Here is a 22,933-nt window from a genome sequence, read left to right as displayed (position 1 = left end):
GAGAATATTTTTTTTTCTCTTTTTTTTTCTTTTTTCTCTTTGTCTTCTTTCTTTTTAGGATGCATTTGAGCCCACATGACTATCAACTAAAACCAAACAGATGAAGTAAGTGGTTACCATACTTGAATGACAATATAACCACAAATCAAAAGTATATAATAGAGTCATAAAACCCAAAAAGAAACCAAGCTAATAGAAAAGGAATTTATCAAACCACAAAAATAAAAATAATTAAAAGAAAGATCAAATAATTACCAAAATCAACTGGAAAACAAATTTCAAAATGGCAATAAGCCCACATCTATAAAATAACTACTATAAATGTCAATGGACTAAATGTTCCAATCAAAAGAAAAAGAGTGAAGGAGGAGGAAAGATGGTGGAGTAAAAATGATGCTCAGACTCACCCTCTCCCACAAATTCACCAAGAGTGACATCCACAGACACACCCACCACCCAGAACACCTGCTGAACTTTGACAGAATATTGGCTTCTTCAAAAGATAAAATTTTCCACAAATCTGGTGGGAGAACAGGAGAAAAGGAGAAAAAGGAAAATAGTTCTGGACCATTCCAATGGGGAGGGAGCTGCAAAGGAGGAATAGCATTAATACACTGGGTCTCTCCAACTCCAATGGCCAGTTCAGCAGGATGGAGATGGAACCTCAGAGGCTCAGATCTGTATAGAATAGACTTTGACTGACAGAACTAAGTTAATGGGGCACAAAGGGTCCCAACGATCCCCAGCCCTAGATGCGAACCAGCAGGTGTGGGATGGGACAGCCTGCCTGAGTTGAGCAGAGGACTCGGGCTGACTCTACAGAGGAAACCTTGGGGGACTGCAATGTTCTGTGTGCCATGGCTGGGAGAGTATACAGAACAGCCTGGGTCCCCCATAAAATACAAAATAAAAAAAAGGCAGAAAACACTGCTGGTGTGCCCTGGGGGGAAGGGTAGCCATAGCCTTTGTGTCCGCAGACCCACAGTGCCATTATTGGAGACTTCTTGGGAGAAGAGAGTCAAGGCTCAGCCATAGTCACCATATTTTCTGGTGCATGGTTCCCAGGTAGAGGAGGGGTCAAAACCCGAATCCCTAACTAGGGGCTCCACAACCTCATAGGTGGGACTGAGATTTGTTTACAGTCCCAAGAAGGGACCATTACACACCGATGCTTCTCTGAGTTGGCTCTTCTAAGACAAATGCACAAGAAGCAGTGTTCTGGAACAGAGCAGGGGTGAGGGCTAGTGCAGCTGTTTCCTCTGAGTCCACCTACAAAGCATGGACCTAATGCGGCAGGGGAGCTACCTGCCAACTACCTTGCACAAGTGTGGTCCTGGGACCAGGCATCTGGTGGGGGGTGCAGACCACCCATTTACAGATGCTGGGACACAGACCAGGGGCACGACTAGACGGCCTCTGGAACCAGCAAGTGGAGTTTTCACAGCAGGATATGGGCAGGAGTGTGACAACCACAGGAAAAAAAGGAGCTCCTGCTCAATAGCCAGGGCAGATTCAGGCCACCAGAACACCAGCCACACCACCAACAAAGGGGATAACAGGCAAAAGGCGTGGAAGGAAGACTTGGCAACCACCCATAGTTAAAAATAACCTTATGACAAAATTATTAAGAGTGTATATTCTTGCAGAAAGGCCAAGATAGTGGAGTAGAAGGATGCTTGTATCTTATCCTCTCCAATAAATTCACCAAGACTGACATTCACAGACACACCCATCCACTCAGGACATCTGCTGAACTTTGATAAAACATTGCCATCTTCAAAAGACAAAATGTGCCACCAATCTGGTAGGAGAAAAGGAAAAAAGAAGGAAGAAAATGCAAAATGGCTTGGGGTTGGTCCTTTGAAGAGGGAGCAGCAAAGGAGGGATAGTGCTGGTTGACTGGGTCTCCCTCTTTCCAACGGAGAGGTCAGCAGGATGGACAGGGAACCTCTGAGGCTCAGATGTGTACAGAACCACCCTTGACTGACAGAATTAAGTTAAATGGGCACAAAGTGTGTCAACAACCCCCAAACCTAGAAGTGAATCAGGGGTGGGAAGGGACAGGCTGCTGGATCCAGGCAGACTCTGGTTGACTGTACATAGGTAACCCTGGGGGACTGCAGTGTGCTGTGGACAACTGCTTGGATTGTATACAGATCAGAACAGCCTGGGCCTCCCATAAAATAAGAAAAAAAATAAAGCAAAGCAATATTGCTGGCTTGCCTGGGGGAAGGGGTGTTTTTTCCTTTGTACTGCTGACTCACGGCAACATAACTGGTGATTTCTCAGAATAAGAGAGATTAGGCTCAGCCACAGCCATCATACCCACCCAGGCAGACATGGGGTTGAAACCTGAATATGTACCTGGCAGTTCTGCAACCTCATAGGTGGGACTGAGATTTGTTTACATCCCCAGACATATAGGAAGTTTCTGTCCTGGTGCCTCTACGAACTCATACCTCTAAGACAAATGAACAAGGAGCAAAGTTCTGGCAAAGAGCAGGGACTAGGGCTGGTGTGGCCATTTGCCTCAAGCCCACCCACAGAGTGTGGAACAGATGTGGAGTGGGGAGTAGCACTGAATAGGGGAGCAACCAACCCAATTACTGTGGAAGACTGCTGCACCTGGACACGGCATTGGGAAGGGGCACAACCTGCCCACCTACCATGCAGGAGTGCAGCACCAAGATGCAGCACTGGGAGGAGATGTGACATGTCTACCTACAGGCACTGGGAGCAGCACAGACCAAGGGTGTGACCAGAGGGTCTCTGGAAACAACGAGCTGAGTTCATGAAGCAAGGCAAGGGCAGGAGCCGTGACAACCACAAAACAAAGAGGAGTCCCCATTCAATAGCCAGGGTAGGATCTGGTTAACAGGTTAATGGCCACATCATTAACCAAAGGGATAACAGACAAAAGGCACAGAAGTAAGACTTGGTAACCACACATATTTAAGAAGGACCTCTTGATAAAATTACTAAGGGCACACAATCTCCACAGGAACATACTCTTTTCTTTTTCTGTTCCATTTTCTTTTACTTTTTAAATGTTACTTCTTAAATAATTTTTATATTTCTATTTTTAATCCCTTTTAAAATTTTCTTTTAAAATACTTTTATTATTATCTTTCAATTTGTCCAATTTCATTTTTATCCTTGTTTTGTTCTTCTGTTGTGATTATACTCTGTTCTCAAATATTTTTTCTTCCTTTAATATTTTAAAAATTCATCCCAACTCAATTGTTATCTTGTTTCAATATGTTCTTCTGTTATTGATTATACTGCTTTTAAAACTAATTTCTTTGTGCTAAGTTTTATTTCTGCATCCACTTTATAGATAAATAAATAAACTCTTAAAAGACCACAGTAGATAATTTATACTCCATAAGCCATAGTGCCAGAGAGATATAAGCAAGATAAAAAAGCAGAGCAACCTGTCTCAATTAAAAGAACAAGATAAACCCCCTGAAAGAACAATCAATGAAATAGACATTGATAGTCTACTAGATGATTTCAAAAAAGGAGTGATCAAAGTACTGAAGAAACTAAAAGAGATTGTGTATAGAGACAGAGAATATGTCAAATAACGAAATTGAAACTCTAAAGAGGAGCCAGTGAAAATTGGAAAACTCATTTGCTGAGAGGAGAGTTGAGGTAAAGGCTGTAAAATGTAGGCTGGATAATTGAGAGGAATGAATATGTGACTTAGAAGACAGGACAACAGAACAGCTGAGAGACAACAAATAAAAATCAATGAAAGCAATATAAGGGACCTATGGAATAACATAAAGCATGCCAACCTACTCATAATGGGGGTCTCAGAAGGAGAAGAAAGAACAAAGGAGATTGAAAAGATATTTGAAGAAATCATGACTGAAAACTTCCCAAACCTAAAGAAGACCTCAGACATCCAAGTACAGGAAACACAGAGCGTCCCAAACAAGGAGGACCCAAACAGACCCACACCAAGACATATTACCATCAGGATAACCAGGGTTGAGAATGGGAAATGATTCTAAAGGCAGCAAGAGAAAAACAAAGAATGAGATACAAGGGAACCCCCATAAGACTTTCAGCTGATTTCTCTACAAAAACAGTACAGGCCAGAAGGGAGAAGCAAGGTATATTCAAAATCCTGAATGAAAAAATGATGCAACCTAGGATACTTTATCCAGCAAGAGTATCCTTTAGAATAGAAGGAGAGATAAAGAACTTCACAGACAAGCAAAACCTAAAAGAAGTTAGCAACACTAAACCTATGCTAAAGGAAATATTGAAAGACCTACTCTAAATAGAAAAGAAGCAGGATGCTACAAAAAGGAGAAAACCATAATTGGAAAGGTGATTGCTACAATGAATTACAACAGAATAAACGTGAAATCATAAAAGAGGGCATCTAAATCATTAAGGGTGGGAGAGGCGAGCAAGAAAATATACAGGTTTCTCTCTCTCTCTCTTTCTCTCTGTCTCTCTCTCTTTTTTGTTCTTGGTAGGATGGGTTTGAGCTTATATTACTATCTGTTTAAAACAAACAGATATAGTAATGGGTTAATATATGTACAAAGTAGGGTAACCACAAGCCAAAAAGTTACAATAGAGTCACAAAACTAAAAAGACACCAAGATAATAAAAAGGAAAATTATCAAATCACAAAAAGAAAAAGTAAGGAACAAAGAGGAAATACAAAATGAACTGCAAAACAAAGTTCAAAATGTAAAAAACACATTTCTATCAATAATTAATATAAATGTCAATGGACTAAATGCTTTAATCAAAGGACATAGAGTGCAGAGTGGATAATAAAGAAAGTATCTACAATACGCTGTATACAAGAGACCCACGATAGGGAGAAGGACACACATAGATTGAAAGTGAGAGGATTGAAAATGATATTCCACACAAATGGAAATGACAAGAAAGCAGGAATATCAACAGTGATTTCAAATAAAATAGACTTTAAAACAAAGATTATAAAGAAAGATTAAGAAGGACATTTTATAATGATTAAAGGAGTCATAGATGAAGATATTACACTCAGTAACATATATGAACACAACATAGGAGCACCTAAATACATAACAGATAAATAGAAAATACTAACAGATAAAAAGGGAAAATTTGATCGGAATACAATCACGGTAGAAGACTTTAATAATCCATTAACATCACTGGACAGATATTCCATACATAATATTAATAAGACAACATAGAAATTAAATGATACAATAGAACAATTTGTCTTGGGTAATATTTTCAGAACATTATATTTCCCTAAAATAGAACATACATTCTTCTCAAGTGCACATACCATATTTTCTAGGATAGATCATATACTTTGGCACAAAAGAAGCATTAACAATTTGAAGAAGATAGAAAATATTTCAAGCAACTTTTTCTGACCACAATACCATGAAACTAGAAATTAACTACAGAAAAATAAAGGAGGAAAAAATGATAGTATGGAGGTTAAACAACATACTACTTTAAAAAAAAATGGGTGGATGATGAAATCAAAGAAGAAATAAAAAACACATTGAGACAAATGATGATGAAAACACAACCACACAGAACCTATGGGATCCAGAAAAGGCAGTGCTTAGAGGGAAGTTTATAGCGAGACTCAGGTCTACCTCAAAAACGAGGAACAACTGCAATAAACAATCAAACTTACCACCTAAAAGAATTAGAAAAAGAAGAGCCAAAATAAGAAAAGTAAGCAGAAGGAAGGAAATAATAAAGATCAGGGAGGAAATAAATAAAATAGAGATATAAGAAACATTTGAAAAAATTAAGCCAAGAGATGGTTTCTTGAAAGAGTAAACACAATTGACAAAATTATGTTCTATGCTGGAAATTGACACAACAATGCAAACTATAACTCAATAAAATAAAAATTAAAAAAATAAATATATTAACAAAAGAAAAAAGAAAAGGTAGTTTCTACTCACCAGACTGGAGGAGGGGACTGCAACCCATGCTTGGTCACACCCCATGGGAAAACCTGGGGTCAGGATCGGAGGAGCAGGGTGCTGTGGACATGATCTCTCACAGGGTTTCTGCAGGAGGGGAGTGTGAGGCATGTGAGCAGGCTGAGGACTGGCCATTTGAGTAAGTTCATGGGCTCTGTGGTGGAGGGGCTCCCCCAAGTTTCTGGACTTGACTCTGGGTGAGTTGGGCAGGTGGACAGTGGCTCAGTGTGAGTCCAAGTCCAGTGGAGGAGGTAGTGAGTTAGATCTAGAAGGACTCCTTCTGGGGTGGGAGGGCCCACAAGGGAGGCAGGAGGCCAAGTCCAGGTGACTGAGAACAGGGTGTGTCCTGTATAGGGCTGCAGGGCAGATGAAAGCATCCAGTCTACAGAAGGTGGAAACACGGTCCATACAAGGGCTCAGCTCAGATGTCACCTGCTCAGAGGAGCCTTCTCTGCCTGCACAGTCTTCAGGGACAGCCTCCTCCACGCACATCTCCCCAGCAGACAACTGCTCCATTTCCTGCATAGCATTCAGGACCCTGGCCCCTGCTCCGTACCCAGCCATCGTTCCGCTGCCCTGAGGAAAAGCCCTCACAGGAGCCATAAAGCCCTGCACGACCTGGGCCCCACCTCTCTGTCTCCTCTGCCACCACTGTCTCCAGCTGGCCCTCTTCTCCTCCACTCCTGCACTCCTGACTTCCCCCAGCCCTATGTGCTCTCCAGAGCACATGTCCCTCCTAACATGCTGTGTGTGCTCACTGTGTCTAATCCACTGCATGCCTCCCACCCAGGTCAGTGTCCAGCACACAGTAGGGCTCAGTAAGTAGAGAATGAATGACTCTAACCATGACTGCTGGGAAGGCTTTGTCTGTGGCCTACAGTGATCACACACCTGTCACACAATCTCTGAGGTCCTACTGTGTGTTGGGTGGGTTCCAGATACCGGGCACAGCAGGTAGTGAAGCAGTCAGGTCTCCATCCTCATGCAGCAGACAGCCTGGTGGGGGACACAGAGAAAATTAATTAAAATATACACAATGTCCGGAGGTGATATGTTCCATGGAGAAAAATAAGGTCAGGGAGGACATTTGAGCAGATTCCGGGAGGTGTTTAAGAAGCAGGCGGAGAGAGATCCTGGCTGAAAGAGCAGCCATCCCAAAGGCCCTAAGGGCAAAGTGGGATGTATGTGGAGGGTCTTAGTTATCCGTGTGAGTTCTTAGTCCTGCCTTGAGTATGTATGTTGCTTTCATTTGTAAATCTTGATTTCACCTGTATAGCAAATTAACCTGCATCATCAATCTGCATAATTTAGCCAACTCTGTTTCAGGTGTTGTGGGCACAATGGCAGGCTAATTACTTGGGTTGGTAAAGAATTACCAGCGTCTGAGAAGGGTTTAGGAAAGTTCAATAGGGACACTGCTATAGGCAATATCAGGCCACACAGGCAAGAGGTGCCTACACGAGCGCCAAGGTTGAGTGTGTGGGGTCTGTTATTGGGGGGGTGCTGTGCACACAAGGAGGAGGGGGCTGCATGATCAATTCATGCACAGGTACCTGGTTGGTTGTGAGATCTGTCAGGGGCTTCTCTGAACAAAAGTCTTTACCACTTTAATAGGGGAAGGATGTGAGGCCTCTCTTCCTGGGGCAATGAGGTTTCATAGGGTAAACACACAGCAAGAGAAGATGTTTTATAGCTTGTGGAAATGCAGGTATGCAAAGGGTCCTGCAGTGGGGAGTGGCAGGTAAGGGGCCACTGGGCTCTAGGCACACAAAGAGCCCATGGGTGAGGGTGTATGACTCTGAAGAGTGGCTGCCGGCTTCACACCAGGGACTTTATGTGGAAAGAGGAGAATCTAGGTTATCGGCACGTGTCTACTCAGTGACCTCCCTAAGCCTAGCTCTGTCAGGCACCAGATGGCTGTGAAATGAACATGAAGGTCCCCACCCTGAGGACCCCAATGAATGAACATCTTGATATCCTCAAGCCCCTTCCCCTGCACCACCGCCCCACCACATCTGGGTCTCAGGCTTTGACTCTGACATCAGTGGCATCTCCGTTCCCGACATCCAGCTCCTCTGGACATCTCTGTGATGAGCTGTTCCATGTCAGCAAGCCCCAAACTGAGCTCTGCCTTTACCCCATGATTGCTTCCTTCCTGTGAAGCCCCTCGTGAAGGAGCCATCACTAGCAGCATCCTACAGCTCTGAGGCTCCGCCTTCCCCACCCCTCTGATGTCTCCCAGCCCATGATCCCCTCTGGAGGTCCCTATTATCCTCTCCCTCACACTTCAGTCTTGGGCTGCACAACAAATCCCTCTTCACAACCTCCCAAAAGACAGGTCCAGGTCCACTTGGGGACACTGAGGTGACACAGGCGGGTGTTGCTGGGAATGAAGAGCAGGATACTGTAGCAGAGGAGAGGAAAGGGCTCCCAATCCACCAGAACACACGCTAAAGTGGTGACAAGACACCCATAAAGGGTGAGGCAGGCATCACACTGCAGCCCCGCCCTCTGCACCCCCAGGGTGCCCTGTGTTTTCTGCTTTGGCCTAGGGGAATCCCCCCTCACTCTCTGTTAGAGGGGTGCCCATTCATTCTTTCACACCCTCATTAACCATGTACATGGGTCCTGCTTAGTGCCAGGCCTCAGCTAGATGACAGCTCATCCTTGGGGACACAGCTCAGATCTCACCTCCTCCATGAAGCAGTTCTGGATTCCCACGCCCCAGAAGCTCCTCTGGCCTCAGTTGAGACCACTAGGGCTGTGACCACACTCTGATTACATCCCAAGTCTGTGATCTCTGTGAAAGCCCTGGGCCCAATGTAGAAAGAGACTCAGAAAAATGGGGCCAAAACGGGCTAAGAAAAATGTTACTAGTTCTCTATTACAGAGAAGGGCACTGAGCAGAGAGAGGGCAGTGTCCAACCAAAGTCACAGAGGAGGGTTTCAGTGAGCCCTCCCATGGCCCTGTTACAAGTTCTCTGTTACAGATGAGGACACTGAGCCACAGAGAGGGAGCAGAGCCCTGCTATAGCCTTGGCCCCACGGCCTGTGTCCTTTATGATTAGCTCCATGCTGCCAGCAGGGGTGTGGGCCTGGAATGGACGTTGAAAGCAGCCTGACCCCCAAGCCCCCTTCATACACAAAGTCAGCCTCAGGAAACACCCCTCAAGACCTACCCTATACCCCTGGGATTGGGACCTGATTCCTGTTCCTGGAAGCTGGCTGGGCTTCCCTGTGAATTGCCCCAGGAGATGCTTGGGACAGCCACAGGGCCCCTGAGGCTTCCTGTCCCCAGCTGAGCAGCTCTGGTCCCCTTGACTGTCCCTGGCCCAGGCCTGATTACACGACGTTTTGGCCGGGTAGCCAGCTGTGGAGATGAGGAAATGGGGGCAACATGCAGGTACATGCAGAGGTTCAGGTATTCACTCAACAATCATTGATTCAGGCTTTGCAGTGTGGCTGGCCTGGGCCCAGGCCTGGGTGTCCAGTAGTGAATACAGTCAACCCCTTGAGCCTTCTGGGAAAGCAGTCCTCAGAGAAACGGGCCCTCAGTGCACCCACCCTGCTCCCCATGAACAATCACACTGAGATGAGGCTGCGGCCATGGGTCCCAGTGGAGGATGAAGGGAGGAGGAAAACCCAGAATGGACACTGACCATGAGCCTGGACACTGAAACCAGATGACCTGGGCTCTGTAATCTGGGGTGGTCACCTCAGCTGTTCTCTCTCTGCCTCAGTTACTTCTGCAGAAATGGGTGATAATGCCCGTCCCAGCCCCACAGATTTTTATGAGGAGTCAGTGAGCTTCTCTAAGGCGTGTAGGACAGTGCCTGGCTATGGGTCAGGATCCTGCTCACCTCACAATAGTCTGTCCCACTTTAAAGATGATAAAGCCAAAGCTAAGGGGGTTATGAGACCAGCCTGGGCTAGCCCCCTTCTCATGGTCTGCAGTCCAGGTCTCCTGCTTTTACATCATACCTCTACCCCCATATCCACCCAGCAAAGTAGATGCTGAGAATCTGAACAAATCAGAGTATGGAGGCACACCCTCTCCCCAACTTGGGCTCTTGGGGTGGTGGGCAGGTTGGGGATATCGGTCTCCTCCAGACTGTCCAGGAGGCCCAGCATGTCGGTCACCTCATTTCCACTCAACACGGAGTAGGTGTGTGGCCAAGGGCCAGAGGGCGCTGGAGTAACCCAGGGTGGGTGGATGCTAGGTAGGTGTGGGAGGCACAGAGTGGCCCCTGTAAGACAGTGTCCAGGCAGCCAAGGTGCGATGAATGAGGGTCCCCAAAAGGGGCAGAGGACAGAGTCCAGCCTGGACACCACCCCCTGCTGGACCCTGATCTGGGGTGAGAATTGGGACAAGCCAGGGCCCCGCTGGGACTCTACATCCAGCAAAGAGGTGAGGAAAAGTTAAGGAGACCGTGCTCCCTGTGTGAGGGCGCTGCTTCCAGGATCCTGGAGGTTCCATAGACCCTTGTGAAGTGGCTGCTGTTTCCAGCCCCATGTGGGCAGAAGAACTGAGGCAGGGAGGACAGAGTGACTCAGGACAGAGCTAGGATTCATCCAGGAGTGTGTGCTGAGCCTCTTGCTAAGAGCAGCCTCTGGGCATCATGGACTCAGGAAGTGTCTTGTCGTCCCTCTTAAGGCTCCTGGCATGTTAGGCAGGAAAGGTCCCAGTGCCCATACCTGGGCCTCTCTGGGTGATTCTGACATGTGGGATCATGATGGTCCTGGGAAAGGAGAGAGAATGTGGGCTGGGCGTCAGGTCTGCATCAGACCCTAATGATGTCCCTAATGTTGTGTGACCTGGAAACTCCCTGACCTCTCTGCGCCTGGCTTTCCAGCCCTGACTCAGAGGACTGCTGTGATTGGCACACAGTAGCACCTCAATCAGAGGAAAAAGACAGCCCTTCCCCAGGAACCTCTCCTCTTACATTCCCAAAGCTAAGCCCATGTTCCACACATCACCAGAGCTGAAACTTGACAAACAGGGCAAGTGAAATCCAGCAACTCCTCCCTCCTGCCTGAGGCCCTTCCCTCCTCAGTGACAGTGGCTCAGAGCAGGACTCTGCATCCCAGAAGTCTGAACTGAGCCTTGTGACCTGGAGGAGTCCCTGTTCCACACAACGTTTTTTCCAGGTCCTTCCAACAAGACACAAGAGCACCTGGTCAGTGTCTTAGCTGCAAGGTCCTCCCTTTGCAAATTGCCCCATCACATCCGGGCTAGATGATGTGAGTTCCAGAGCACATGACCATCCAAATGATGACTTCAGGGAAACATCCCTTCCCACACTGCACTCTTCAGAGCCCACCTTCTAAAATAAGGGGTAGTGACCCACGGGTGTGCACACTTTTATCAGAACACAGCCCTCACCCACCCACCATTGGAAACACGTGAGAAGCAGAGATTCCCAAATGCCTGGACCCCTGTCATCCAGAAAGCAGAGGGTAGGGTAACAGACAGAAGGGGAGAAAGTACTTTCAGACTATATATCTGATAAGGGGTTAACACCCAAAACATATACATAACTCTTACAATTCAACAGCAAAAAACAAGCAATCTGATTTAAAAAGTGGGCAGAGGAACTGAATAGACATTTTTCCAAAGAAGGCACACAGATGTCTAACAGGTACATGAAAAGGTGCTCAACATCACTCACCATCAGGGAAATGCAAATCAATGAGATACCCCCTCTCACCTTTCAGGGTGGGTGTCATCAAAATACAAGAGATAACAAGTGATGGTGGTGGTGTGAAGAAATGGGAAACTTGTGTAATGTTGGTGGGAATGTAAATTGGTGCCATCACTCGGGAAAAGAGTAAGAAGGCTCCCCCAAAATTTAAAATTAGAACTTCCATATGATCCAGCAAGTCCACTGCAGGGAATATATCCAAAGGAAATGAAATCACTATGTCAATGAGACAACTGCACCCTCATGTTCACTGTAACATTATTTACAATAACCAAGATATGTAAACAACCTAAGTGTCCATCAGCAGGTGAATGGGTACAGATAACGTGATGCATATATATGTATATAAAATGGAATCTTATTCAGACATTAAAAAAGTGAAATACTGCCATTTGTGACAACTTGGGTGGACCTTCAGGGTATTATGCTAAGTGAAATAAATAAGACAGAAAGACAAATACCTATGATCTCATTTATATGTGGAATCTACAAAATAAACCGTAACACATAGAAACAGAGATCAGGTTGGTGGTTGCCAGAGGTGAGTCAGGGGGTGATTGAAATTCGGGAAGATAATCAAAATGTACAAACTTCCAGTTAGAAGATAAACAAGTCCTGGGGACATAATGTACTGCAAGGTGACTGTAGTTAACAGCACTGCGTTGTGCATTTGATAGTTAAGAGAGTACCTCTTAAAATTTCTCATCACAAGGAAAATAGTGTGTGACTATGGGTGATGACAGACGTCAGGTAAACTTAATGCACTGATCATTTCACAATATGCACATGTAACAAGTCATTATGCTGCACACCTAAAGCCAACAAAGTTATGTGAAAATTGTATCTCAGGAATACTTATGTCAGGAAGCGGGGGTGCGAGACTGGACTACATACTGCAGGAGCTGTCTTTGCCCTCCAACAGCAGAGGGTGGTAGTTGTGACAGGGACTGTAGGTCCCTCAAAGCCTAGAATGTTTACTGTCTGGACCTTCACAGGGAGAGAGTGCAGACCCTGCCCTGGAAGACAGTGGTCATGGCAGCAAAAACGGCCTGCCTGTATGCAGGCTCAGCCCAGACAGCTCCTGTGCTCTGCTGTCACCGCATTTACTTCCCTCCACACCCTCAGAGGGAGAGGCTTCAAAGTTCTCATTTTACACATGAGAAAACTGAGGCTCATTTGCTTTGAATTATTGACAAAGTGGTGGGGGAAGCTTTGAACTCCAGTGTTCTGATTTCAAAGCCACATCTCAGTCCTGATTTTTAGAAGGTGGAGTTCCAGGCAGTGGGGACCCTCCACCTTCCTCACTTGTAGTCGTACTCCAGGGCTGCCACCCCCAAGGCGTCTGGGTGAACACATTTAATCCGCTTACTCTGCACCAGCTGAGCCCTTGGCTGCCAGTCTGTTGTCACTGCCTGAAACCAGCTGAGGTTTTACAAGTGAACCATCACCCCCTGCCAGCCCACCTGCCCTGCCATGTGGGGCAGACCCCTCCTAGCCTGGACATTCTAAACCCTTAGCTCACACATTTGCACAACTGCATCTAAAGGGCCCTACTCCCTGTGTGGAGATATCGACAAGGGGAAGGGAGGGGAGTTTGGGGTGGCCGCTTACTGTGAAGGTGACACATGACAGGGACATGTTCATGTCCATAATAGCACTCAATTTGAAGCTTAGAACATGGTCACAGCGAGGGGTAAAAGCTGAGAGGCTACAAGGCTGCCTAGAAAGGGGCTTGACTATTGAATTGCAAATGTGTAATTTAATTTAAAAATTAGCCCCCTGGGTGATAAGAATTTGCCCCTAAGGCCAGAATTGGCCACCTGACCCCTGGGAACCCCTCAATTCCAGAATGTAATCATCTGAGCATGGAGGGGGCTTAAATTGGAGTGCTGTCCTCTCAGTCATGGTGCACCTGCCCACGTGTGCACCCATGATCTGCAGTGCTCACACATCAAGGAGGTCCAGGTCATAAGGAAGGGATGACAGACTGTGAGGTCACAAGTGTGCCCCTGCAGGGGTGAATGTTGTATAGAGAAGAGCCCCCCACTCTCACCTCCAGGAGGAGTGATGGAGGGAGCAGGACTCCTGAGCCCCTAGGCTTAGCAAGCATCCTGGCTGAGGGTGGGGAGGCAGTCCACTCCGAAGTCATAGGTCAGATGGTAGATTGGGGTCCCACCCCCACATCTCACAATTGAGACCATCTAGTCTGCTTTCTCTGTAAACTGGAACCCAGTCACCCTCACCCTCAGAACTGGGGGCAGCCTGTGTAAATTACAACACAAAGCCCTGAGCTGTTTCAGGTGCCCGGGGGTGCCCAGCCCCCCTAGGCCTGGCAGGTGGGAGAGGAGAGGTGTGGGTTAGCAGGTGTGACAGCAGAGCTGAGACTTGGCTGAGTGCATGCACTCTAATATCCAGGAACTGGGAGCTACCAGTAGCAAATCTGTTCAATGAGGCCATGTGTACTCTCCCTTGTCATTTACAATCCCCTGTTTGAACAGAGGCCTCTGGAGTCTATTAGCCACATTGTTGCCTGTCACCTCACTGTTGCAGTTCCAGGGTCTCCATTTAGCCAGCTTGAAGGAATAGTCAAACTTTTTCTTAAAACCAGTGACAGAAAACCAAAGTGGCTTAAAGAAACAAACAGGGCAGGAGAGAATGACTTACCTAACTGAGACGTCCACAGGGAGATAGCTTCAGGCAGGTCTGTATCTGGTGCTCAGTGACATCAACAAAAGTCATCCTTCCCCACCTCTGGGCTCTGCCACTGTTGTCATCTTCACATGGCTCTGCCTTTATGAAAGCAAGATAGTCACCAACTGCCACAGGCTGACATCACCACCCCTCAACTCCCAACTGAAATAGAACTTCTCTGCTCTCAGGATTCCAGCAACTAGGCCTGACCTCCGTGGAGCCTGATTGGGCTGGTGCTCAGCCTTGAGCCAATCACAGTGGCCAGGGAGGATGGAAAATTCTGATCGGCCAGATCAAGGCCATGTGACCATCCTCTCCAGGAAACCTGTGAGCTGTTCACCTGTTTCCAGCTTGGGAGAGTGTGATGTCTCCCAGAGGATCCTGCTTCTAGCACAACCTGCTGGTGGCACAGTGAGCTGGAATGAGCCTGTCTGCTTGGTGACAAGTGACAGGTCACTTAGTGGTTCCTTGCTCCAGGGAGGGAGGCATGTCCACACAGTATTGGGGCTTCAGAGCCAGAATGTAGTAGAAAATCCTCCTGGTCTCCCAAAAGGTGGGAAAGTGAGCAGTGACACTGGAAAGGCACTCCTCTCTGTGGCCCTTGGCTTTCTCCTTGTTACAGTGGAGAGTGCAGTGCTGCCCCTGACAGCCCACTTCCCTGCTGGGAGGCCTTTGCAACAGGTGGAGAGTGCTTGGAAAAGCCCGTTTATTCTGAGGAACTGTTATTGCTCCTGGTGGGATCATTATTTTCATGTCACTTGTGACGTGGGCCCTGAGGGGTCCCTGATCTGGGGGCACAGACACCCACAGAAACTTGGCCCAGTATTGCTGTTCATTCAACAATGACTTACCAAGCACCTACTGTGTGCCAGATTCCCAGGGTAGAGCAGTGATGTTGACAGCACAGGTCCCTGCCTCACCTCATCTCTGCATCCCAGGTGGGGTCAACAGAGTGGGAGTTCAGGAAGCAGAGGACGTGGCCGAAGCCTTGTGGGAACCCCTGGGTTTTTCTCTGTGCTGAGGGCACTAGCAGCACACCGATTGTGGGACTCAGTACCCGCAGGACCCAGCATTGATGGGAAAAGGAGAGGGGCATTTCTACAAGCCCATCCTCACTAACCCCAGGCTCTGGAGGGCAGCTCCAGTCTGCTCAAACCCAGGGGGCAGCTTCCGCCATCCTGATCACCCTCGGGTATTACTCCCCGCTCAGATGCAATTTTCCCTGTGGCAGCTACACTCAGAATATGTGTTTGTTTCTCTCCCATGTGGTTAAGTGGACTTCAGATGCATGATAGCGATGGAGTGGCTAAGCCTCTGGGCAGATTGCTGGGTGACCCACGGAACTTGCTGCACATGGTGAGCTCCCTTCTGCCAACCAATGGGCCAGGCCCCACCACTGTTCTGTCTGTTCTACCTCACTTAATCTGCACAGACACTCTGTGCGGGACATCCTGTTATCCCCCATCTCTGCTGACCTTGGGTGGACAAAGCTTGGGTTTGAGAAAGTTGCCCAGGTCACATGGTTGACAAGTGCGGAGCTGAGGATTTGCACCCTGGTCCCAGGAGTCTGGATCATGGAAAGGGCTGGGTGGGGCAGCTTATTGCAAAAGGAAGTCCTGCCCAAGCCCCTCCCATGAGAGCCCACCCAACAGCACATGTAGCAGAGTCAGCATTTCCTGGACGAGACGGACAGAACCTCAAAACTACTTTGCAGATTGTTTCCATGTTCTTTTGCAAGCACAGAAAGGCCGCAGGCCAGGGAAGGATAAGGCCAAGAGTGTTTTCATTGGGGAGAGTGAAGGACAAGTGTGAAGAAACACAGCACTCCCAGCAGCCCTCTCGGCAGAGCCTGCCACTGGGTGAGCAGCTACCGTGACTACCTACCATAACCCTGTGAGGTTCAGGCCTGTACAACTCTGCCTGTGAGAAGAGCAAAGTGAAGCTCAGAGAGGTGTGGGGACATTCCAAAAACGAACAGATAAGGTGGGATCATCACCACCATGCTGTGCTGGGACAGGCAGTCACCTGTCACACTGCTCATGCATGGCCTGCTGGGAGTAGTTAAGGCCTGATAAGAGCACAGGAACACTGTGGTGAAGGTGATGTTTCTACCTGGGACAGCTGGTACCGGGTACTATAGCTGATTCTTCATTGTGCCTGCTTTGAGTGTTAGCGTGTTGCAGCCTCATGTAGGGGAAGGGCTGTCACCTTTCCACACCGGTGCAAAAGAGCATGTACACACTGGCATCACCATAGACCACCGGCAGGATCAGGATCTGGAGCTCAGAGCAGAAACTGCCAACACCTCAGGAACTGGTGCAAGAGGAGGACCTGAGTCCCCCCGAAACATTTCTAGTTTTAAAAACATACTTCATTAGGGGGAAGTGATAAACAATTGATCCCTTCAAAATATTCTGTTACCCAAGGAACAATAGCACCTCAGCATTGTAAGAGGATTAACTCAGTCATTAATAACCATCACTATAGGTATGAGAAAACAGAGTGTTAGGAGTTACAAAAGGGTCTCAAGTTCATGCAGGTCAGAACTGAGAACCATCCAAAGCATGTGCTGCATGATAGCCTCTCTAAGCTACCTGAGGCTTGGTCTGCTCCTGACACAGGGAAGATGGTTCTGAGAAAACCACACTCCTCAGGGGACCCCAGGGAGTTGACAGAGTTGAGTTTGGGTTCCTGGTCATCTTCTAAGTCTGGAATTTTGAGATTCTTCTGCACCTGTCCTTCCTCCAGAACAGAATCTGATTCAGGCGGGATTCCAAGGACTGAGGCATGTGCCAGGCAAGAGAGCAGGCATGGCTGGATGAGAGCATCACCAGTGCCATTAAAAAAGAGGCCAGGGCACTGAGATTTCCAGTGATTTAGCATCATGGATGGGAGGGGTCATGTGTTCTACAGTGAGTTCCGAGTATCCTGCACTGCCCTCGAGGACCTGCAGGGGGCGAACGAAGCCAGCGTGTCTTAGGTGGCGGTGCGCATGAGCAGTCCGCGTCAGCAGCCAGCGTCTTCCCTGGGGGCGGAGCCTGCTTTCCTCAGGGCTGAGAGGGCGGCGCCAAGGAGGCTCCGGGACAGCGCTGCCTGCGTGTCTGCGGGAGGATGCTCCCCGCTCTCTGTCTGAATTTACGCTGGTTTCCCACGGCCTAAGCCCGCTTCCCGCCGGGGTGTATGTGGACCTGACCGAGCTGGGGCCCCGGCCAGCAGGGCAGGAGGAGACGGGTGCGCTGGCGGGCCCGCTTCGACTATTCTCCTCGCCCGCCGGGAGCGGGTGAGTGTCCGTGTCCATCGGGGCCGCTGGGGTGTCCGCGCCCCTGGTCCTCACCGCCCGGGTCCCCCCTTCCTCCGTGTGAACGGAGGTGTGTACACCAAGGGTCAGGAGCGGGGACGCGGGTGTAATGGGAAAGGGGCTGAGAAAGTACTGAGAGTTAAAGAGAAGTGTGTAAAATTACATTATGTTAATTTTTATATTTTAAGTGTGTCAAAGTCAGAGTTTATCATGCTTTTACTTTCTTGTCTTTAAAGGAATGCAATCATTTAGTTTATACTTAAAATATGCTTCTCAGCTTATCTCATTTTCAAGTCAAAATACTGCCACGGTTGACATTTTCTCATAATACAGTAACAATCTTAAACGTGTGAATATAAACTCATTGAAAAAATCTTGCAGTATTCCATGGTGAGTTGTCTTGTTAACAATAATATCCAGGCCATTGCTAAATTATTACAAAAATATAAATTTTTTGAAGCACTTTTAGAAGTTCCACACACAGTGGTATTTTTAAAACACCAACCAGTGCATAGTGCTTAAGATCATTTAAGATGAAATATATTCAAACCTAAAACTTTAGAATACTCAAAAGGCAGGGTAATGGCTGCTTTTACATTGCAAATACATTTTTTTTCTTCATAAGTGCAAAATACGAAGGTATTCAGCTAAATTTTGTATATCTTTATTCAAAAGGTGAAATTAGAATATAATCTCCTTATTTTTTATTTTAAGGCTATTTCCCATAAAAATTGGTATTTTTATCTGTAGGACCTTAATTGTCTATTCATTTGTTTTTTTCTTTTCGTTTATTTTCTTTAACAGAGAGTGCATTCTTGTGTCTTGTTAGAGTTTTTAATTCTCCTAACTTATTCCAAGACTTTCTGACACTGATAGTAAATAATGGGAAAGGCCTTATAGTAACTGCATCTTTTCATGTAGTCAGGATTTTTTTTTTTTTTTGGATAACTTTTTTTTTACAATTTCCACTTGGTTCACAATATTATCCCATTATGACAACTCAATAAAAAATTGTAATCTGTTTACACCAAGACACTTATGTCAGCACAGTGCTTTTACTGATATGATTTTACATTAGATTATAATATAATATTTGATTTGATTTACATATAGACTAATACCTATTTTATATATTTACACACATATATGAATATCTGCTAAATGCCATTAATTTGCATGGCGTGGTAGCTGATAACATGTGATCTTTCTGACCATTGGCTATTCTTATGTGTGTCTAACGTACTTCTTAGAAGAGATACTAGAATATCACACCTCTCATTATACAGTATTTTAAAGGTTATATTTTATTTTACTTATTTTTAAACATTTTTTATTGAGTAATAGTCATTTTACAATGTTATGACAAATTCCAGTGTAGAGCACAATTTTTCAGTTATACATGAACTTACATATATTCATTGTCACTTTTTTTTTTTTGCTGTGAGTTACCACAAGATCTTGCATATATTTAAGATTCCACACATGAGTGATCTCACATGGTATTCCTCTTTCTCTTTCTGTACTGAATAACATTCTTCAGGAGCATCCATATCTCTGAAAATGGCGTTATGTAGTCAGTTTTTGTGGCTGAATAGTATCCCATCATATAAATATCCCACATCTTTATCCAGTCATCTTTTGATGGACATTTTAGGCTGTTTCTATGTCTTAGCTGTTGTAAATAGTGTAGAAAAATCAGCTGAAAACCTTATGGGGGTTCCCTTGTAACTCACTCTTTGTTTTTCTCTTGCTACCTTTAGGATCATTTCTTTATCCTTGACTCTGGCTATCTTGTTTAGGATATGCCTTGGTGTGGCTCTGTTTCGGTTCTTCCTGCTTGGGACCCTCTGAGCCTCCTGTGCTTGGATATGATTCCTTCTTTAGGTTTGGGAAATTTTCAGTCATGAGTCCTTCCCATACCTTTTCAATCCGCTTTGTTCTTTTTCCCCTTCTGGAACTCCTATTATGCATACATAGGCACAGTTTATATTACCCCATAAGTTCCGTATATTGTTTTGTTTTTCATTTGTTTTTCTCTCAGCTATTCTGGCTGGGTGCTTTCTGTTGTCCTGTCTTCTAGGTCACTTATTTATTCTTCTGTATTTTCTTGTCTGCTTTGCACAGCCTTTAGGTCAGCTCTCATCCAGCCAATGAGTTTACTAATCCTACCTAGTTCTTCTTTATAGTTTCTATTTCATTTTTGATACATTTTATATACCTAAACACTATTTCTTTTAGTTCCTTCAGTACTTTGATCACTCTTTTTTGAAATCTTGATTTAATAGACCATCAATGTCTATTTCTTTGTTCATGCTTTCAGAGGATTTCTCTTGATCTTTTCATTGGGAGTGGTTTCTCTGCTTCTTCACATTGCTCATATCTCTCTGGCACCATGGCTTAAGGAGTAGCAGTTACCTACTTATCCTGGAGATGGTGTGCCCTTAATGATTTTATCGAGAGGTCTTTGTGTCTTTGCCCTGCTTCATGAACTCAGCTTGCTGTTTCATAGGCCTTCTGTTGGCACCCTCATCTGTGCTGCTCTCAGTGGCTGTTGGCCAGCAGATTGTGCCCCCTCCTAACACTAGGTCAGGAGCTGAGCTCTTATCCAGTGGGTGGGCAGGTCACTCCCCCTCCTGATGCCACAGTCAGATGCTGTGCTTGGGGGGAAGCAGGTGGGCAGATCACACCTTGTCCCAGCACTGAGGTCAGGTGCTGTGTTCCTGCCAGGAAGGTGGGTGGCTGCCCACCTGCCCTCTCCTGGTGCTGGTCGCTCCGCTGCTCTGTGCAGCTGCCTGCTCTGCCTCGGGTAGGCGGTCTGTAGGTGGGCTCAGGGAAGACCACGGAACAGCCCCGCCTACGCTCTGTGCCAAATCTGAGCTCCTTGTTTCCCTTGGTGGCACAAGTTCTCTGAGGTGTCAGGGTAGAAAAATCCTCTCTGCCTCAGGCTATAAACAAGTCTCAGTCATGCCTAAAAGGTTGTGGGGCCCCCACGTGCAGATTCAGGTCTCAGCCCTGCCCCCACCCGGGCACTATGCACAGGAGGAGATGGTAGCTGTGGCTGAGCCCTGCCTCTCTTCTTGCGAGATGTGCCAGTAATGGCACAGGTCTGAGGAGACATAGGCTTCAGCACCCCTCCCCCCAGGGCACATGCCTGCATATAGTTTTGTTTACCTTCTGAGCTAAAATTTACCTGACAATGAAATATATAAATTAGGCTTTTGAGGTTCATCCTTGTATCAGTAGTTGATTCTTTTTTATTGTTGCATTGTATTCCATTGTTTGAATATACTATCATTTGTTTTATCCATTCTCCTACTGATAAATACTTAGGCTTTGGATATCTTTTTTTGCAAGCAAACTTTTTTTTAAAAAATGCAAATATAATATACATGCTTAAATGTGAACATATCTTAAGTATACAGCTCAGTGATTTTTCACAAAGTAAACACATCTATGTAACCTTCATCCAGTCAAGAAACAGAACATTGCTGTTCCACTTTGGGTTTCTTCCCAGATACTATGGCACCCCCTTGATGGATTTACCATCCTAAATTCAGCCACCATGGATTGTTTTTTTCGCTTTTGAAATTTTTAGTCCCGTACATTACACTCAACATTATGTAAGATTCATCCACTAGTGTTTTCTTTAAACTAGTATATTTATTTTTATTGCTTTAAAGTATACAACTTGTATGCATGTGCCACCACTTACGGTTGTGTATTTATTGTTGACAGGTGTTTGGGTCATTTTCTATTTGGGGCTATAACAAATAGTGATTATGAGAATTTTCTGGATGTCCTTTTGTGCTCAGATGTAGAAGCTTCTGAAGGGTACACAGGGAGTGTGTGTGTGTATGTATGTATATGTGTGTGTGTGTATATATGTACACACACACATATATACATATATAACTTTCATTCAAAAAGCCTACTTTCAAAGTATTTGTAAGAATTTATATTCCCACTGGCCATGTGTAAGAGTCCCCATTGCATGTTACCCTCACCAATGCTTCATATCACTTAACAACTAACTATTCTAGTGGATGTCTAATGGTGTTCCAAGTGTCATTTTAGTACGTATTTTTATTATTACTAAAGAGCTCAGCCACTTTTCATAGCTTATTTGGATTTTTCTTTTTGTGTGTGAAGCACCTGTTCAATTTTTTTGCACATTTTAATATTGAGGTTTTGCCTTTTTCTCCACTGGTTTTTGTTCTCTATATGCCCTAGATACAAGTCTTTTGTTGGATATAGATATAGCAAATATATTTTCCCACCATGTGGCTTTTCACTTTCTTAATGGTATCTCTTGATAAAAATAATTCTTAATTTTACTGAAGTCCAACTTAAAACTCTTCTTTTATGTTTAGTGCTGTGTCCTGTTTAAGAACTCTTTGCCACTTCAAAGTCATTAAAATATCTCCTACACTATTTTCTAGATGCTTTATTTTGGTGGGGGATTAGGTTATTTATTTTAATGGAGGTACTGGGAGTTGAACCCAAGACCTTATGCATGCTAAGCACACATTCCACATGAGCTTTACCCTCCCCCAGATGCTTTGCTTTTTGTTTCAAATTTATTAGATTTATAATCTATCAAAAATTACTGTTCATGTATGGTACAGGGTTTAATTCAATACTGTTCCATTGGTCTATATGTCTAACTTTAGGTAGTTATCACATAGACTTAATATTGTTTTATAATAAGTTCTTTAACATTGTTCTTTAATATCAGCTTGGCTATTGTTGGCTCTTCAAGCTTCTCTATGTATTTAGAATCAGCTTGTCAAGTTCTACAAAAAAACAGTAACAACAATTAAGTTTTGGGGATTTTGATGTGCACATATAAATCTTTGAATCAGTTGAAGGGGAACTGACATCTTTAAAATGTTGAACCCTCCAATCCATAAATTTGGATTACCTCCCCTATACTTATTTTTATCACTGCTGTTACAAATTATCACAAATTTTGCAGCTTAAAGCAACACAAACTTATTATTTTATGGTTCTGTAGGTCAAGTCAGGAACAGGTATCACTTGGCTAAAAATCAAGATTTCAGCAGGGCTGTATGCCCTTCTGTAAGTCAAAGGAAGAATATATTTCCTTGTCTTTTCCGGCTTCTAGTGTTCACCCACATTTCTTTACCCATGACCCTTCCTCTATCTTCAAAGCTAACAGCTTTACAGCTTTCTAATCCTTCTTCCAAAGTCATATCTTTCTGACCACATCTGGGAAAGATTTTCAATTTTTAAGGACTCCTGTTGTTAGACTA

The 22,933-nt window shown here is 45.4% G+C and overlaps 1 protein-coding gene across 5 annotated transcripts in view; it reads right to left on the bottom strand.

Moving 5' to 3' along the window:
* LOC140694151 (putative N-acetylated-alpha-linked acidic dipeptidase) overlaps window positions 1–22,933 on the bottom strand; it is a 64,228-nt gene that overhangs the window by 26,808 nt on the left and 14,487 nt on the right. For 4 of the 5 annotated variants that reach the window (XM_072957563.1, XM_072957560.1, XM_072957564.1 and 1 more), the window contains one exon: window positions 22,210–22,453. The gene's annotated coding sequence lies outside the window, so the exon portion shown is untranslated. Of the gene's footprint in view, window positions 1–5,948; window positions 6,057–6,860; window positions 6,966–14,335; window positions 14,462–22,209; window positions 22,454–22,933 lie in introns of those variants that run through there. The other variant, XM_072957562.1, reaches the window with a different exon arrangement.

Source organism: Vicugna pacos, unplaced genomic scaffold (genome assembly GCF_048564905.1).
Source record: "Vicugna pacos unplaced genomic scaffold, VicPac4 scaffold_20, whole genome shotgun sequence".
Taxonomy (NCBI): domain Eukaryota; kingdom Metazoa; phylum Chordata; class Mammalia; order Artiodactyla; family Camelidae; genus Vicugna; species Vicugna pacos.
The sequence above is the reverse complement of the archived record's forward strand: the minus strand, read 5'-3'. Positions and strand labels throughout refer to the sequence as shown.